Consider the following 6,000-nt stretch of genomic DNA (forward strand, 5'->3'; position numbering starts at 1 on the left):
AGCTGCCTTCCAAGCAGTTGACCCGGGTTCGATTCCCGGCCAACGCACTGGTGATATCTTCTTTTTTCTGGAAGCTCGAGTAGAGCAAATAGGGGGAGAAAAAAGAGCCTTTGACCACCCATCCGTCCTCAAACTCTGAGCCTGCTGGGAGACTCTACCGTGAGGGAACCTCCAGACTTCATGCAGCTACCAAGGCAAGCCCATCTGCTGCTTTGGGCCTCTTGCTTCGCACCAGTTTACGATAATTCTCCTTTTGGGGGTCTTTAGGGAATGTCAGAAATGGAGGCTGATCGGATGTTTTTCTGAATACTCGGAGGCGACTTAGATTTACTAAAGAGTCAGAATAAGGAAGTCAGCCCAAGACTCCGAAGTTCCTGAGAGAGCGCGCCAAGGAGCAGCGAGGGAAGCAAGAAAAATAAAGGGGGACCTCACGCCTTTTAGCAGCTCACCAGCTTCGCTTCTCTGCCGGTTCCAACATTCGGGCGACAGAAACCTCAACTCCAGGGTACAAGGTGGAGATGTAAATAGGAAAATCCTCGGGTTGCCTAGTGGGGGCGGCTTGATTATTTGGAGGGGAAAGAGAGAAGTGGCTTGAAGAGGGCGACTGGAGACGCGGTCCCCGAGCTGCAGGAGGCGCTCTCAGACCTCGTCAGGACTGGGTGCGCCGCCGTCCAGCGGAGGGAGTAATGATGGCGCGGGCACGGCGGGATTCTGAGACCCAGATTCGGGTGTCAGGGCTTCGAGGTTATGGGTGGAAACGTTTGGGATTTTAACCTAGGCGAATCACGCAAACTGAGCAAAGAAAGCTGCAGCACCACTGAGACAATCCTGTTTGAAAAGACATTAAGTGGAGCTCTAGTGCGCTGCCTTGGAGGTGGCGCGCCGTGATCGTATAGTGGTTAGTACTCTGCGTTGTGGCCGCAGCAACCTCGGTTCGAATCCGAGCCACGGCATATGGTTGTAGTTCACCTGGGTGGCCCCCCTTTTTGTGAACCTTTTAAGGGTTAAAAAAAAGCTTGTAATCCGTCTTTGCTCAAGGCTGCATCGCAGAAGTGCAGTCTACGAATTAGGTAAATAACTGTCTCCACTCAGCTCAATCGGCGGCTCCCCCACCTAAGCGAATCTAACCAACCCTGGCAGAGCTGCTTCAGGGCGGTGTGGAGCGCCTCGGAGCAGCAAGCAAGGCCTACCTTCACCTGAGCAGAGGAGAGAGCCCTTCGCTGGTGACTCCGGAACTCAGCGCCTCTTCCAGAGGTTGGAGAAATGAACGTTTTGGAAAGTGGAGTGAAAACTCCCGCGAGCGCCCACGCCTGAGGCTCTAAATCCCATCCAACTTTAAATCTCAGTGGGACCTTCAGGTCCCACAAAATTTTAGTATTTAAAAACAAAATCGTGCCCCAAATGAATAGTCAATTGGACCTAATTTCCGACTGACGCGTCCTTCAGCCTCACCCCCACCCCATCCCCTGGTGGTCACGGTTTAGGGGGAGAAAGGGTTTCGGACCGAGAAGAAGGAAGAACGAGGCTGCAGCACCAAGGTCCCGGGAGCACGAGTCCCCGCGCCCCTCCTACTTCTCGCGGCAGTTTGCGCCTCTCATTCCAATTCCCTCGCGCTTTTTCTCCTCCTCTTCTGGATTCCGGGTCCCAGAAACCGGGTTCTCCAAAAGAATTTGCTGTCCAAAAGGTCTCAAAACCTGTCTGAAAGGAATTTGAAGAAACGTCGAGGTTTCAGGACTCGTGATTCCCGCGCCCACTGGCAAGGCCGTCTAGCCCCGTGTAGTCCCATCACTCTCGAAGCCTGGAGTTTCTCGGTGACAAAAGCTAGTACTGCGTTTAAAATCCTGGAGCCAGAGAACTCTTTCAAGCTAAGCTGTGTGTTATCTTTGACTGTGCAAGCTGTCCCTCTAAAGAAGTATTTATGAAAGAAGACTTCTAAAGCAGCGCCCGGCTAGCTCAGTCGGTAGAGCATGAGACTCTTAATCTCAGGGTCGTGGGTTCGAGCCCCACGTTGGGCGGTACTTGTTTTTCCCCGCCTACCTCTATTTTATTGAATCTGCTCTTGTTCGCTACCAACTGAACCAGCAGCTTCTAAATAGACATTGTGGTCACTATTGTTTTAAACTTCGGTAAATTGTTCCAGAAATCGCCTCTACTCGCCCCAAATCTAGCAAAGAAGAGGAATCCGGGCTACCGATTCCAGAATCTCAGGTTGAGACCAAGGGTCACAGGTCTACAGCTGCCCGAACCCAGGCTCCTCCTCCGAGGAGGCTCCTCCTCCTCGCCGCGGGGCTCCCCCTTCGTCCTGCCTCGGCTTTGCTCCACTGAGAAGACATCTTAGGACATGACCAAACGGAAACACTTTCGTTCTCTTCTCGTCAGCGGGAAATCTTGGATGAGGTGTTGAAGGGCCTTCTTAAGTAGTTAAAATGTTCTCCATTAGGTGCTAAGGAGCGTGCCTTTGCTTTTTAGGTTTTGAAACGTTCATCAGCCTCAAAGGGCTGTAAAATACAACTAGTTTAGGAAGATCTCGAAACGAAAAAGAGGAGAGAGCGCTGGAAAAGGAGCTGAGGAGGAGGGACGCGGAAGAGCAAAGAAAGGGGAAAGTACGTTAGGAAGGGGAGGGAGGAGCAAGGACGACGGCCCGGAGCTGGCAAGTGGAGAGATTGCAGCGCAGTCTCATCAGATGGATGTAGGCGGAGTCTCTGGAGCGCTGCGCCCAAGCGTTTCGAGTTAGCTATTGATCGACCGGAGAACTCTGTTCTACCCCGAAGGCCTGAAGTTGTTTGCCTGATATTTGTTCCTGATAAATCTCTCATTCAGTGTTGGGATGAGTGGTATGAGTAAAGTGGGTTTTCAAAGTGAGTGGAAGCCGAGTTTGTCCCCAGTCATCAGGCTTCTCCACCACAACGCGGACACTCGCTTTTAACTCCTCATACAGGTCTTTCCCACATTTCCCTAAGGATCATTTACCAGTCCTACTTTTTTTTTTTTAAGTTTGTAAATGTGCTTTAATCTCCTTTATATATCCCGCCAACCATCTCCAAAATCATCAATACACTAGCCGATTATTCTCAAGGTGTTGTGCCGGGACAAACATCACCAGCAACATCTGGAAACTTTTGAGAAACGCAAATTCTCAAGCCCTACCTCAGACCTACGGATTCAGAAACTCTGGAGGTGGGCCCAACAATCTGAGAGTTAAGCTCTCCAGGTGATTTGGATAAATGCTCAAGTTCAGGAACCACTGCATTAGGGCAACTTCCTTTCCTATCAACCAAGATGTACCATGTTCTTGGGTAGGAGACTCAACGTCATAAAGATAACACCTCTCTTTAACTTGGTGTCTGAATTTAACATAGTTTTCATTAAAATATCAAAAATATTTTTCTTTTTTATTCAAACTGGACAATATAATTCTAAAGTTTAAATGGAAAAATAAGCAGTAATACTGAGGAAATTCTTTTTTTAAAAGAACAATAAGGAAGGATTAACCCTATGAAATATTAAAATGACATAAATTATAATGATTAAAGCAGTAAAATATCGTGTATGGGTAAACAACAATCAATGGGATAGCACAGAGTCCAGAAATGGACCAAAATACATGAAGAAATGTAATACATTAGAAAGAGGGGCTCAAATCAATAATTCTAATGACCAATTTTTTAATAACTAGGTAGCTGTCAACAGAAGGGCTGTGACAAAATAATGGGAAAAAATAATGGTCAATGACTATCATACGCTTTACATAAGGGTAAATTCCAAATTGATCAAAGATTTAAATAATAATGAAAAGGAACATAAAAGTTATTGTAGAAGCATGAAACAATTATTTTATTTCTTGGGGTGTGTGTGTGTGTGTGGAAAAGCCTGTTCTAACTATGACACAAACTCGGAACTCCTGAGAGAAAATACTGATGAGCTTGACTATATAAACCAAATAGAATCTGCATAAGCAAAGTCCAAAGACAAATGACAATTTGGGGAAGTATTTGCAACTCACATTGTGTTAAAAATCCTCCATTTTGAGTTAATGTTTTGGCATATCAACATCCTTCTCACAGCCCTAATTGTGAATGCACACTCAAAAACAGCTGAAACCCCCTGATAAGCAACCCAGCCCCTGGACTCTAACGTTCCCCTCCTCCATCCTCTTCTCCCCGCCCTGCCCCCCCACTTCCTCCTCTTCTTTCCTTCCTCTCTTCCCCCAACTTGGTTTGCTTTCCTTAGATCCCACTCAGGACTCCAGTGAAGGCTTTGGCCCACAGGTCCTGGCTCTCACAGCTCCCCACCTGTTCAATTGAACACACTGCCAGTTGGACTCCTGTGTGGCCCTGAGCACACCTGCGGTGACCCCTTCTGGGACCTGTGAGTATAATAAACTTCTCTTCTGGTTCTCTTCCCTTCCTGTGGAGGCACCAAATTTACCATACCATGCTAGACATCTACATTCTTAGAATATACATCATGTACAAAAGGCTAATTTCCCTAATATTTACAGAACTATAAGCCAATAAGAAGTAAACCAATAACCCAATAAAAAGTAGCAAACATATAAAAAATAGAAAATATAAAAGGCTATTGCCCATATGAAAAGATTCTTAACATTCAACATTACTATTAATGAAAGTAGTGCAATTTAAAACTAAGTTGAGGTCATATTTTCAACTATAATACGGTAAATTTTTTTAAGTTTAATATGTTGGAGAGTTAATAAATATTGTTAAAGAGAGGATAAATTGGTTTAAGTTCTACAGGGTGTTTCTATCAAAAATTTAAACTTTAACTTCAGCAATCTACAGTTAGAAGTTTATCCTACAATATTCCTATACTTATGTGAAATTAAGTGTATACAAAGTTATTCACGGAGCACTTTTTATTAAGCAAAAGATTGTAAACTCTCTAAATGTCCATCAGTTTTGGGGGTGACTAAATAAATGACAGTACAACCATACAATGAAATATAGTTCAGCTAGCTGTAAAAAAGAATGAGAAAGCTCTTGAGGGGAGATTTACAGAAATTGGTTATAATTCAGTAATAAATACATGGAAAACTAAGCAAATGGAAAAGTAACATAATTGTTACTGCCAAGGGAATATTATATTCAAAAAGTGATCATGTTAAATTATGTGGCTTCTCTGTTAATAGTTTATATATTAAAAATAATAATCATTGATCTCACCAAAATTAAGATATATTGATGTATTAGGGTTCCCCAGAAAAACAGAACCAACAGAAGATACACACGTATGTATATAGAGATTTAGTTTAAGGAATGGACTCATGTTATTGTGGAGGTTGGTAAATCTAAAATCTCCAGGGTAGGCCAATAGGCTGGATAGCCAGGGAAGAACAGATTTTGTAACTCTAATCTGAAAGCAGAGTCTGGAGGTAGAACTCCCCCTTCCTCTGGGGACCTCAGTCTTTTTCTCTTAAGGCCTTCAATGGATTGGATGAGGCCCACTCACATTATGGAGGGTAATCTGCTTTACTCAGAGTCTACTGATTTAAGTGTTAATCTCATCTAAAAAATACCTTCCCAGAAACATCTAGATTGATGTTTGACCAAATATCTGGGTACCATGGCCTAGCCAGGTTGACACATAAAATTAGCCATCACAATTGGGAAGATGGAGGAGTGGGAAATGTGTGTGTGTGTGTGTGTGTGTGTGTGTGAAGTGGTAAGTGTAGGGGGAGTATGGAAAAGAGAGATAAAGTGCCTAAAACTAGAAAATCAAGAATTAACAATATTTGTCTACACAGACAGAGGTGAATAACAAATCACTGATTAAAAGAATTTAAAGAAGTTACTTCTAGGGAGTAGGAAATGGGGGAGAGCTTCAGAGGCCTGTTGGTTTTCATTACCTAGTTTATGAGTTTGACTCTCTAAACTATGTGCATATATAAGCTTGATAAAAATAAATACTAAATAAAAAAGGCTTTTTCTATGTTGTAGTTTTTCAAGTATTTTACCAAATTGTTGTCTTTTGAATTTTGTA

The sequence above is a fragment of the Mesoplodon mirus genome, assembly GCF_964341445.2.
Source record: "Mesoplodon mirus genome assembly, chromosome: 3".
NCBI classification, from domain to species: Eukaryota; Metazoa; Chordata; class Mammalia; order Artiodactyla; family Ziphiidae; genus Mesoplodon; species Mesoplodon mirus.